Raw genomic sequence first — 14,213 nt, forward strand, 5'->3', positions numbered from 1 at the left:
TGAGCAACAATAAAAATAAATTATTTTTGAAACGGTTTCCTAGGAAATAATTCAAAGTGTTGGCACATCTACAAACTGTGTTTTTTTTGCTGAATTTTGATTTTTTTAAATTCAAAAAGCTGCTAAAGACTGATAGGAAATTTAAAAATAATTATTCATCGTTTTGTTAGGGAACGATAACTTGGTGTGAAACATAAAAACATTAAAAAATAATAAAAACTGAAAAAGTTAACACAATAAGTTTGAAGCTGCAGATTTTTTAAAATACGACTTCAGGTATTTTTTCAAGATTTTTTCGGTAATCTACACATGCTTCTCAACAAGGTACCATTGAGTTGGTGCGCCAGTTTTTGAGCACCCTGTATGTGTATAAATGTGCAGCCTACGGAGCATTTTTCAAATATTCTCCATAAAGGAGAACCATTGCTGAACATTTAAGTACAAAAATTTCACTAAATTCAATTACAAACTCAGAAAGGTTTGACACTAGGTTTGACTTTTTAAATTAATGTTGAAGTGCTGTGTGGTCACTATGTTTAATGTAATAAACCAGGTATTTTACTATCCACGTTATTTATGAATTGTAATGTTGGTTGCTTCAAAAACTTTTTCAGGCTCATGATTACTCGTTGACCAACCTGTATAGGTCTATCTTTTAAGATAAAAAAAATTCTCGTTAACGTTACTAGAAAACTGCAATTTTCTCACTTTTATTTTGTCAAATCTAAAACTTGTGTCTATTCGTTAGAATCAACATTCATTGAGGAATCGTCTGCAAAACAAATAAAGTTTCTAGTTTTATCCAGAAGGAAGACATGACGTTGTAAACACAAAATTTGACCAATTTTAAGTTTTTCAAAAATTTCCACAAAAATGACAAAAACGTCTTTTGCATTATGAAGACAATTGTAAACAGAAAATCGAACTTCGGATTCGAAGTCAGTGGAAAATTTTGCGTAAGGATCAGTTTAAAAAAATGTGTGTCCTCAAACCCGGATGGACAAATAAATTATTAATTATTACCCGCTACTGATGGACCCTCTCCTGGCTAGTTGACGTAGAGTATATAAAATATGTGACGGCGAATGACTTTTTGCCTTTTACATGCGAAACAGCGGAATTCCTGTCCTGAAAATTTAAAGATCTTTTAGATGCAAAGATAAAAAAATTAGTGTTCTATTTAAACTTTTTAAGTTATTCAACTTGTAACAAACCAGTTATGTTATCGTTATCAGCACACACGTGCCATGAATCAGCATAGAACCTTCCATAAAGATCCATTGACAATTTGCCCTTTCCAACACTGATGTGATCATCAAAAACCTTGCAAGTCCTGCAGGAATTATTATTATAAATTCAGTCAGGGAAATACGCATTTACAGTCTTGAGTCTTGATTCTGTCGTAATGCAAATAATAAAAATAAATAATTTTTAAAAACCAATTTGTTAACATCCCCAAGTTAACTAACCTCTTCATGTTTTTAACTTTTTGATTACAGTATGCTAAGAAATAAATATATCGGGTGTGTCAAAAGCGGATAGGCTCTTAGGAACAGCTAGATAGAGCTATACTATTTTCGATACAAAAAAATCACAAAACCTTTTATTTGGTTGAAACCAAAAACAAAAAATTGCATCGCCGTACAAGTACACCTATTTCCATACGTTTAGAAAAATATTGACCAAAATTATTAAATATTGCCAAATGTTAATGTACTTTTAAACTGGTGTTTAAACATTCATTTTGCAAACCAACGGAAATGTTACCTACAATTCTTTTTGAAAAATTAGATAATAAATCAAGTAATCAGTAAAATCATTAAAGACAGTTAGCAGGTCTGATTTTTCTACAATTCCACATTAAAGTATACATTTTTTGCAACTTTTACGAACTACTACATCCTAAATAAGGAGCAATAATTTTTTTATTATTTTTTTAGCGGTCAAAAAAGGCACTACTATCCACTCTCAAGAGCGTACGCGACTTTTGACACACCCGATATATTCTTTAAGTTTGACCTTTCTTCTTTAAACTGGTGAAAGTTCTATTTTCCTAAGATTCTGACATTTTATGTACCAATTTTTTTAAGAAGCGTGTTTTCGTTAAAAAAAATCAAATTATTTAAAATACAAAGCATAATCGACCAACACAATTAATCTTAAAAACATAAATGCTAAAACTACGTTCAAAAATGCAAAAAATATATGTTCCATTAAAAACAATATAAGCTTGCATGGTAGCTAATTTAGGAAACATTCTGTATAATTGAAAATAATTTTAGGGGACTCAGGAGGTTGGTATTTATGGTTTTTGTAAAAAAAGATTAATTTTATAATATTTAAAGGTCAATAATGGACTTTTTCTATTTCGGTTTTGTAATGAGGTCATTACAATCCACCGGAGTGCTATAATAATTACACTAAAAACCAGGGTAATTTAGTTGGATAATGTTGACAACCTAGTTTTTTTTATCTGAGAGAACTGTCAGTGTCAGTCGGCTTCTGCTTCAAGTGCATAATTTAATCAAATTAATCAAATATGAACCTTTAGAGGCTTTTGTTTTATCTCTGATATATAGCCACTTCGAACACCTTTCGAGTAATGTGCAAGTAAATAATTTGAGATCTCATTAATCATTATCCTTTGGCCAATTTTTAAATTCCACGTATTTGCCTCAAAAGCCCGTAGTTGTTGAGAGGATCATTGCAAAACAAATTGGAGACTTTCAGAATACATTTTACAAATAAAGTAATGACGATACAAATTATTAATTTAATTGCACGGCCAGTGGGCAAATGATGTCAACTGCCACAAAATTCCCTAAATTTCGAAATAAATTCTTTTTGGTACAAAAAATGCGAAGTAGAAAAAATACTGTATGATATCTCGTTTATAAGACATTTTGTCGCACTTACTCTATTATCTATTATCTAAATCCGTGCGTGCGACAAAATGAGTCTTATAAAACTCGTATCATAATACACTATTTTCACATCGCTGAGAATTTTATGCATTTTTTTAGTTCAGGCTGTATACGTAATAGCTTTCAAATAACAAATCGCTTTTTTTATTACTGAAAAATTTCTTGATTCCACACTCGGAATAATATTGAAAAACTGTAAGTATAACTTTCATGAATTTATACCGAAAAAATTGTAATGTTGTCTTGGATTTACATTATGAATTAATTTCTTAAAAATGCTTTGAAGCTTAAGGTTTAGAAATTGAGAACTCATGGTAAACAAATGCGATAAAATCGCTTTGTTAAAAAGGTAAATATAAAGACAGCACTTTGAACTTTTGTGGTCGTAGCGCCAACAATTTTGTTCTTTTTGGCGTAATATTGTTGGCATGAGTTTAAGTTATAAGTTGCCTCTTACATCTGTATTTCCTGGAGAAACTGCTCTTTTGTTAATAAACTTACCCTCGACGGCTCGCTCTCAAACACCTTTGTGTTGTGTCTGAAATTCTCGTTTGATATCAAAAAACTTTGTTAGTCAATTTGAAACTACTTTCTTTCGGTTGATGGCATTATGAAAAATGAGCTCCTTTTAATCCACAGAAAAAAACCGACATTTATTGCGTCGTACGTAATTAAGTAAAGAATTTTTAAACGCAGGTATTTTCTACTTTCCAGTTTTACAAAGTCACATTTTAATTATCTAAATCACCTAAGGTGATGTGCACGTATCAAAGGCGAGCTTTCGAACGGAAGCTTGGCGTTCATGGCATTTCAAGGTTTCTGCTAACAACGAAAATCCCCGTGTAACTTGTCACGTGATTTATCTGAAGTCTAATAAATCCGACGAATTTTTTTTCGGTTTTTAAGTTGGAACACATTGAATATTGCTAAAACCTTTTTTAAATCATATCAATGCATCCACGTCCGCTTTCAGATTCGTTATTAAATTTCACTTCTGTTTACTATTGACTTGCTCCATCACAGAAATATCACTACTGTTGAATACAGTGCGTTATCCTTTTCATCTTCAATGTATTCGTGCGTTGCTAAAAGGTCACGATTTTTGTAAATCGCCCTTAAAAAGAAACAAACTTGCATAACGTTCGGCGAAATTCTCGCTTTTTGCCGTTTAATTGTCGCAATTATAACGGGATGAGAACAATTTTCGCACAGGGCGAATGTAATACCATCATAAGCAAGGCTGGAGCGTCTGTTGCTGTCATAATATCGCGATAAAGTTATATGTTAGATGCCGCCATAACATAATTCCATTTTATTTTTAATACGGAGGTGGGTAGCGACACAACCTGTCACTTCTTCGGTTTCTTGAACAATTTCGTTATTTTTAAAGACGCAGAGCAATTTTAAATGTGTTTGTGCAATTTTGAAGAGAAAATTTGAAAGTAAACTGCTTGCAAGAATCAATATTTTAAAAGATTTGCGTATGTGTATCATGTATGACATCAAAAGAAACTTTCCTGTAACCTGAAACTGCTCCAAGCTTGCAAGGTTTAATGGTTCGATTTAATAGCAGACAGAGAGATGAAAATTCAATCTTGGTAGACGATTGTGTTAATCATAATTGGCTTTTAGTTTCTGTCTTCAACTAATGAAATTTAGTAGTTATTTTGTCTATTCATTTATTTTCGTATACACAACTTAAATTGCATCTACAACATTCGCCCAAAAAATTCCGTTCTGAACTCAAACATTTTGAAATTTGTAATGCCCTAAAATTATATTTTCTATTTTTCTTAATTCAATCCAACTCACTAAAGATTTACTATCCTTTCATGTTCTGTATTAAAACGATTTCTTATTCTTCTGACGAAATGTAGAAATTCGAGCGTTAAAGTGCATTTTTACACTCAAAATAACTACAGGGTGATACTTTTAGGGCCTACATTAGAAACTTTTTAACTTCTAATATAGCTAGAGCTTTAAAATTTTGTATACGATCCTAACTGGCTTTTCTGAGTCCAACTAAATTATTTTCAAAATGGTTGAATTTCCGGAACTACAAGAAATTGGCGACAAGTTTGAAATTTTAAACATTAATCACACATTTTTATTATAGTGGCGGTCAGCTCGATTTGCGTGTGCGTCATCAATTTCATTTTTTCATTACCAACACAAAGCTATAAAAAATTATCAAAAACAATGCAAATTTAAACAGCTAAGGGCTATCTAAGGGTGGTATCCTTGAACATTAATTTACATGTGTACTTCGACAACACCGTCAAGTGTCACGAATTTGTCAACCTGACATTGACACTAAATTATAGACGTCGTCGCATGGTTGTCGAAAGTGTTATCGGTGTTAATTGCAAGTATTTTCCGTTCGTTTATTGTGTTTTGTGATTTGCGTTTCGTTAGGTTTTTGATTCTGCGTTTATTAGTTCTTGTTTTGTGAATCTGTATTTTTTGTAACAACTCATAATTTAAACACTTCGTAACCTCAAAAAATATTTGATAGTTTGTCACCGCTATGCCCCTGCTATGTAAACGTAGTGACAGAAATGTCAGATGACGCACACGCAAACGGAGCTGAGCGCTACCATACGTATTTGGATTTACCTTGTTAAGCTGAGTCGTCTGTTATAGTTTATTTAAGATATCACAGCTCTTGAACTCTTTGCAATAAGTGATTTTTTTTTGCATTCGATAACCGAAGGTTCGAAGTGTCTTCTATAATTTTAAAAATTGTTAACTGTCAAAATTCATGGCTAGTATGATTTTTTTTTAAATTGTTCTCAAATCACTTCTATAATTCAGATTTTTCAAATTGAACGACCCTATTTTCTTAATGGCAATCGAAAGGACATTGATATTTACGGTAACTTTTATCAATACGTTCTATATCTATATCTTACAGTTTTTGAATAAAATTACAAAAAACGGATTTTACTTCATAAGTTTCACAGTTAATCAAGTAGGCCTTGCAAAATGGTCAACAATTGACAAACTATATTATTTTATTTATTTTTTACCTGGTTTATTATTCAATATGCACTAAAACAATAATATTTAATTATAGTTTATTATAACTTAGAGAATTATGTAAAGTAACTCAGTTAGTCTGACATCGAATTCTAAACTTTTTGAATGAAAATGGTAAACAAATCAAACATAGAAGATGTTAATAAAAGTTTGCATGAAAATTTATGTACTTTTGATTGCCATTAAAACAAACAGGGTCATTACAAATTCCATTAAAAAAACTGTTTTAATAATCATTTTTTTAATCAAATAATTGTTCAAATTTTTTCCAAAAAATTATTGCAGCGTTGCAATTTACCAGTTGACAATCCTGAAGACTTGAGAAGATCTTTTGAATCTTTGACTATCAAGTACAAAATGAATTATTCACTTATTGTTCACAAGCCGTGACATTTTAAATGACCCACGCAAATGAAAATTTGTATAAAAAGAATGATTCGCCAAATTCTATAACAGATAAGATTAACAACTGCGGTACATTTTATTCTGTTTTAAGAGGCGAATTCAAAAATGCAATAAAAATAGGTTGTTAATGTTTAAAATTTCAAAGTTGGCGCCAATTTCTCGTAGTTCCGAAAATTCAGCCATTTTGAAAAGAATTTAGTTCACCTCAGAATGGTCGATTTAGATTTTATACAAAATTTTAAAACTCTAGCTATATTAGAAGTTAAAAAGTTTCTAATGTAGGCACTAAAAGAATCATTCTATATAGTTTACACTTCCGAGTTTTGCTAAAATTTTATTCAGTTTTTTTTTTCCTAAAAATGCATTTTTTTAAATAAAATTCATTAAAATGGGCTGAAAACACACGTACTATTTTTGCGTATTATATAGTTTTTGCGTTAAAGTCACATATTTTTACGAACAAGTCCACAGGATTTGAACAGGACAAAATATTACCTACATATTTAGATGAAACATTACAAATCATTTGATTTTGGTTTAGTTTGTTTCAAAAGATTTCGCTAAGCTTTCGAGCTAAAAAAAGTTAAAAAATAACTGTACTACGCCCAAAATGACATATTTGTTTATATTTGTTATTATTATTAAACTAAGTTTTATGTAACATTTTATGTTCAATGAAAATTTAATGTTGTGAACATTTTTTTGTAATCGATGCCTCATGAAACTGTGAGTCGTAATGTCTCTTAATTATAATAATAATATTGAAAATAACAAAACATATTATTTTTATATTGTTTTAAATTTCGTTTGAACAAAATACCATTTCCTTGCCTTTGTGACCCAAACACAAATATGCATTTTACTGTTTATTAAAATTTTAAACAGCCTTTTTATCACCTATGCTCATTTCAATTCTAAAAATATAATGTAAGATTAATAAGAACTAAAAAGTCTTTTGTGTTGATATAATTTGCAAGTTCTCTTTACCAATAAATCAAATTGTGACTGTAAAATTTCATTTGAAACTTTCTTGCTACATCCTTCCATTAAAATGTAGATTTTTATGAGAAAAATTCAAATCCATATTATTATTTGTGCGCCTTGTCTAATGTGCAAAATGAGCAAAGTTTGATAAATTATGTTTATGAGCGAGTGTTTTTTAGCACACGTTCTTGACATTGGTACTAGTTAAGTCCTCAAGTCTAGACTTAAGTGATTGAGTCAGACAGGCAGCAAAAATTAAGATCATGGTCTTATGCCATAATTCAATTATTGAATAATGCGTTACGATTATTCCGAGAGCAAAGTCACTACTAAAAATGTGTACGCTTATTTATAGATAATTGTGTTTAATACTATTCAGGTGAATATGGAAATAACTATATTTTAAAACAAGATATGACGCTGTACAAAGTAATGTTTCGAATTAAAGAAATTATCAAGAAGTTTGGTGCATTGAAGATGCAACTAAAATTGTTTTAGTATTATCAGTAAAAAAATTAAAATTTTAATTTTAAACTTAACACATTAAGATCCTAAGTTTTATTTAGGAAACCTTTTAAATTATAACAACTTTATTCCAGAATATTCTTTTTTATTTTTATAATTTTTTAATTTTTACATTTTAACATTATTTGAAAATTTACAACATTATTGTTCTTTTCACTGTTGTTGATAACACAGAACGACATATGAAAATTGTGTGGGAGGTGTTTTTGTAAATTTTAAGTGTCTTGAATTCAATAGTACCCACAATTTCTTTCCATCACATCAAGTTTTTCTACACAAATAAAAAAATTATGATAAATTTTTGAAATTATTATTATTCTTGAATATTTTCGAGAAAATTATTTATTTCAAATATTAGATGACGTCTGTTCCGTGTGACACATTTGGATTTTTTTTTAAAGTTACATATGGGAGAAATTTTTTTTAAGGACCAACAGTGATCACTGTTCATCCATCCATGTTCACATTCCTCAGGGTGTTGTAACTTACATGTATCTGATCAGAATATGAGTTGGTAAAACTTAGAGGAAAACCGAAAAGACAAAATGATTTAATTAATTTTTTGAAACAAGTAAAAATTATTGCAATTTCAATTTTTTAGAAAACTTGATGTGACACAGAAAAACGAATGATGGATTTGAAATCTGCTGATCTGTGCAATTTTTTGTCTTTCTGATATACAAAGTAGAATGTGTAAAATTAAAAAATAATGAACTGAAATAGAAAAAATCAATAATATAACTGCACACAAGGAATTTCATTTTGATGATCTTGTCTTATTTTATTTTGTAAAGTGTGATTATTTTTTTATTTTGGATAATTTGTAAATCAAAACTTTAAAATACAAGAAGCTAATGGAAAAGAAACACCTCGTGTCAAAATAATGCAGGAATAAAAGGATGAAGCCCTCGGTGTGTTGTTGTTATTATATCAATAACTTGTATTATTTCGTTTATTTTTTATATTTGCTGGAACAATAAAAGAATATACTATAAAAAACAGTAAAAATGTTTGTTGTTTTAAAAAAAAATTAAGATGATGTCATTACTCAAAAACCAATGACGTCACAAATTTTGAAATTTTCCTGTTCGAGAATTTTTTGTAAAAGAAGAAAAATAATACGCGGAAACTCATAAACAAGATTTAACTTAGAATTACTGATTTTATTACCACATTTACAAAAAAAAATATGGTTTCACTAAATATGGCGATAAGTGGGTAAGATATGTAAAGGGGAATCAATGATGATACTATTTCAAATTTCTTAGGTGTAACCAAAAATATAATTATACTCACCACTTGATATTACGTTTAGGTAAATGATTAAATTGATTCAAGATAGTTTTCTCATCGATTTAATAATAATAGTTTATAAAGAAATTTTACCAAAATTGTCAATGCAAAATTAACAATACTCAGAAGAATGCATTTTTTTTAAATTAGGTCTTTGATTAACAATAGATTCAATATATCTCAGAAATTAATAATCGCACAGAATTCAAAGTTTGCTATAAAACACTATATACTATTTTTTCTATGTCTGTGAATTTTTTCGGAATCTTTCTACAATTCCTTACCATAAAATAAATAAATTACTGAACTCATCAATTATTATTACTATTAAGTAGCTGTAATAATTGTTATTTTTTGTCATCTCAAAAAAAATCGCAAAAAAGGTCGCATACTTCAAAGAATAAGTAAAAACTAAAAAATCAAGCATTGTTGTTTTGAAATAACCCTAGGATTAATAAAATTTCCATAAATTAATATTTTCATATTTTTAATTTTATTTAATTTTAATTATGTTGAAAAAAATTACATACATAACGAAAAACATTAAGTATTTAGCAGCAAACGCTGAAATCGATGCAAGAATTAGTTTTTAACATAGTATGTATACAGGCTGTTCTCTCTAAACCCCACATTAGAAGTATTGAAAATTCTAGTAATGATATTTATTTGAAAGTTGGTACTCAGCCATAATCCGTTAAGTTCTGCACAATGAAAGTATTTTCAAGATGGCAGCACTTCCGGTTAGACCGAAAGTCGCTATCAACTTTCTTATTTTAAATGGAAAGCTATGTTTTTCACTGCGTTTTTGAATTAGTTGAGTAATTTTAAGGAAGTTGTATCAGCTTTTCCTATACCAAAGTTTAACCATTTTTGAGATATTTAAGATTTTTTGAAAATTTTTGCATTTGCACCTGCAAATCTTAGACCTTTTAAAATAATATTTGGAGAATTCAAAGAAAAAACCTATATCTGTTCTCCAGTACGTTTAAAATTGAAAAAGAATTAATAAACCCAAAAATTTTAAGGTTAAGTTTGAATAACTTCAAGTACCCTTAACTTAATTTTTCCAAATAGGATGTTTCAATTTTTATTTTACTAGATGAAGAAAAAATTTTTTTGCATGGATCTGTATTACTATTCCCTATACCTATCTGTGATAATTTTCAAGTTATATTGTAAAAAATTTCTTACTAACCACAGCTATTTTTGCACAGTTTGTCATAAAAACATTTCAGATTAAACAAACGGCAAACTCTGTTCAAAATTTTGTTATCGGTCCCGTGAAAACAAAATAAATTCATTGAATGTTGATTTAAAAAAAATAATTATTTGTAGCTCCATATTTTTTAAAATATGACGTTAGGAATTTTTTCAAGATTTTTTCCGTGATCTACACATGCTTCTTAACAGCGTACCACTGAATTGGTGCGCCAGTCTTTGAGCATTCTGTATAGTGAAAGGTACTTTTGGCAAAGTAACCCCGTATTTACTAGAAAAATAAAGGAGTATAAAAAATAAAAAAATGTTCAAAACTTTTTTCGGAAAACTGATTATATTTTTTAGGTTGCATTTGACTTTGTATTTGCTTTGTAATTGAAATTATTGTGAATAATTTAAGAACATTTAAAAATATCTATAAATACGGATATATCATTTAGTGAGTTTCCCCTCGGTTTATGCATTATCTATGAGTCATCCAGCAATTAAGTACTTGAATATAACAATATCTAACAGAATCATGTTTACGTACGTACGTGTTTTAACATAACTGAAATATTTACTAATTGTCGGCTTCTTTTCAAACAATAAATTAATTCATTATATTGGAGCCATTTCTCTGTTTCCTGCAAAGACCTAGACTAGACTTCAAAGTGATTATAAAAATTTTGTGGAAAATTCGAGAATTGGCCGCAAATTGTTATAAAAAATAATCCATGAACTTGCCATGGAAATATTATTGATGTTAAAGAAAAAAATTATTAAAATTCTCGAAAAAAGTCTTCATTTCAAAATTTTATTTTATTGGATAATTGGAGCATCGCTAATAATGAAACTAAAAATAAAAAAGTGATTAATTTATCCGATGTGTTTTTAGAGCAGTTTGCTACTCATTGTTTTTGAAGCTAGAAAAGTAAAAATCCCGTGAAAATATTATGAATGTAAAATATATATTTTTCTTCAAAAGCAACAAAGTTACCATTGATTATAAATTAGGAATTTATGAATTTATCAAAAAATGATATTTTTATTCCGTTTTAAAAACTAGCATATACAATACTGTATTATTCTATCAAATAATGTAATAAAGATTGTTTCGTTTTTTTGAAATGCAACACAAGTTAATAAAATGAAAAATAATTAAACAGCGATTGCATACTAATTTTTACTACAATTCTGCGACTAAATTTAAATCAATTTACTTTAACATTAGTAATATTTTTTATTTGTTAGAGTTACTGGTTAGTTTTTAAAAACACAGTGGTTGAGTGTACATAACTGGAATATTACCACTTGTTGGCTTCTTTTCAAATAATTAATTCATTGTATTGGAAGCATTTCTCTTTGTCCTGGAAAGACCTACATGTGCATTATTCCAGCAATGGTGTTAACAGTGACCTAAATCGTATTTATTCTTTTTGCTTTCGCCAATTATTATTATCGCAGAGTCTTTTGATACGAGTTAGTGGTGCGTTGCCTCAAAGCGATGCAAAAAAGCACATCAAAGCCCAATATCCACATATCAATTTAACGTATCCTAACGGCTGTTGAGTCGTTTTGATTCTTGTGGAATGAAGTCATGAGCCATCAGCATCAAGTAATGACCGACGCGCATGTCACTGCCTATAAAGACGCTCTATCACCGTCGCGACGTCCATAACCTGCGTGATCTTTACCACTAACAGTCGACAACATCACCATCGGCTTTCTGCAACTTTGCGGAGTTTCGTCGCTCGCGACTCGGTGCTCTTTCGATCGAATTGGAGTTGATCCAAAACTCCTTCTTCGGCCTTTTGTGAAGGGAGATAAGTCCGAAACTTGTTCACCAACCTGTTGAATTTAGCTGCGGCTTTGACGAACAATAAGGTAAGAACTGGACAAAGTTTTATTTTGCTGAGCGATTTTTAATCATCTTGTTGGCTGGAAAAGTACACCTGATTACACGGTTTTCCATCATGGGATTTTAAGTCACAATCTTTATTACGACAACAAACAAAAAGAAACTCTGGTAAATATTTCGTAACGTGATAACTAGAAACCCTAACTGGCTATTTTCAACTCGAAATAAATCAGTTTTGTTAAAAATGTAAATATTGGACATTTTTCCTAAATTCTTAAATTAACTTGTTGCACACTAAAAATTTTTAAACATCCCAAAGACGTGTTTAACTCCTAATTTAAAATGGTATGTTTTTTCAATTAAAAAAACAATACATTAGATTTCTCAATTTACATTTTTTTTTACTTTTACATGTATAGAGTTTTTGTTTATTAGACTTTCTGGCTTTCAATTTCAGTGTTTTAATCACAATATTTTTAAGTTTTTTTCAGCTTTTTAGTTTCTTATTATTATATTCATTTTTTAAATTTTTTAGTTTTTCATGTTTTTTTCATGGTCGTATAATTTCATTTTCCAATTCTTAATGTTTTTACTTTGCAGTTGTATATTTTTTTGATTTCTTACTTTTTCAGTCACTTTAGTTTTATTCTCACTGTTTTTATTTTTTTGTATTTCAGCTTTTTGCTTTCTAAGTTTTGTAGCTTTTCGGTCTCTTAATATATTTTATTGTTATTTAGAATGTAAATGTTTCAAATTTATTAGTGTTTCTTTTTTCAATTTCATAGTTTTTTTCAGTGTTTCAATTCTTCAGTCACTAAGTTTTTTAGAATATTTATATGTTTTATTTTTAGTTTTTTGTTTCAGCTTTAAAGTTACTTAAAACTTATTAGAATGTCAGTTATAACAGTTGTATATTAAATTATTAATTAAGGTTGCACGGTCTTTTAATTCTAAAGATTTACGAGCCCTTGCAAAAACATAGTATAATTTTAGTGAAAACTTACTTTCTCATTTTGGAATTTTAAAAAGTATTCCTGGACTCGTGTAAAATATAGGTAAGATAAACTGTACAAAAAAAAACATAAAATCTTCTCAAAATAAAAATGTTAATGAAAGGAAGCACACGATTTTCCACCATGGGAATTCTGGTAAATATTTCGTAGCGTGATCACAACGTATTAAACTAGCTGACTTATGTTCATCATTTCCCATATTTATCACCTGAAATAAGTAGGTAGATAAACGAGAAAAATGTTACGACAAATACAACTTATTTAAAATAAAAGTTCATTCGATGGATTGCAGTTTGATTAAAAATTCATTACATTCTTGAGCAAATAATGAAATTTAAATAAAACTTTTCAAGGAAGCAGAGGTTATTAAAAACTGAAGGTACGGTGAAAATTGATCCAATGTTTCGATGAACGACTTTTTAGTTTTTATTAAATTCAGAAACAGAGTAATTTAATCTGGCATATTAGAAGCAGCGTAACTTTTTGTTCTTTTTATTGTAAAAACCAAATACTTAATTGAGAATATTTTAGTATCAAAGAATAAACAAAAGCGTTTGAGTTTAAGTCTTGTCAAAGTGTTTTTCATTTTTGGTTGGTAGGAAATCAAATCAAACACAGATACATTAAAAATTCTTCTAAAAAATCTTTTTTTTTCAAAATTTAAAAATTTTAATGTTTTTGTAAAAACTATTTGAAAATTCATAATACAAATTATGCTATCGTTAATATGACGGAGATTATTAATTTGTTTAGAATTAGGCAAAAACTAAATGAAATATTAGTAGAATATGATTTAAGTGTAAAAATGATATCTTGTGTGACAAAGTTAAACTTTTATTTTGCTGTCGTCACATAAAGTATCACTTTTACCCCGAATAACATATACTATTTTATCCGTAACAGAGATTTCTGAAATAAATTGTTCATGCTTTTGTCATATTGCCATAACCTTTATAATCCAGGTCTTAAACA

The 14,213-nt window shown here is 28.9% G+C and overlaps 1 protein-coding gene across 3 annotated transcripts in view; it reads left to right on the forward strand.

Moving 5' to 3' along the window:
• Dh44 (Diuretic hormone 44) overlaps positions 1-14,213 on the forward strand; it is a 123,910-nt gene that overhangs the window by 18,512 nt on the left and 91,185 nt on the right. The window contains exon 1 of one of the 3 annotated variants that reach the window (XM_015979669.2): positions 12,036-12,254. The exons of the other annotated variants lie outside the window; for them this stretch is intronic. The gene's annotated coding sequence lies outside the window, so the exon portion shown is untranslated. Of the gene's footprint in view, positions 1-12,035; positions 12,255-14,213 lie in introns of those variants that run through there. 3 annotated transcript variants of the gene reach the window in all.

Source organism: Tribolium castaneum, chromosome 5 (assembly GCF_031307605.1).
Source record: "Tribolium castaneum strain GA2 chromosome 5, icTriCast1.1, whole genome shotgun sequence".
Lineage (NCBI taxonomy): Eukaryota > Metazoa > Arthropoda > Insecta > Coleoptera > Tenebrionidae > Tribolium > Tribolium castaneum.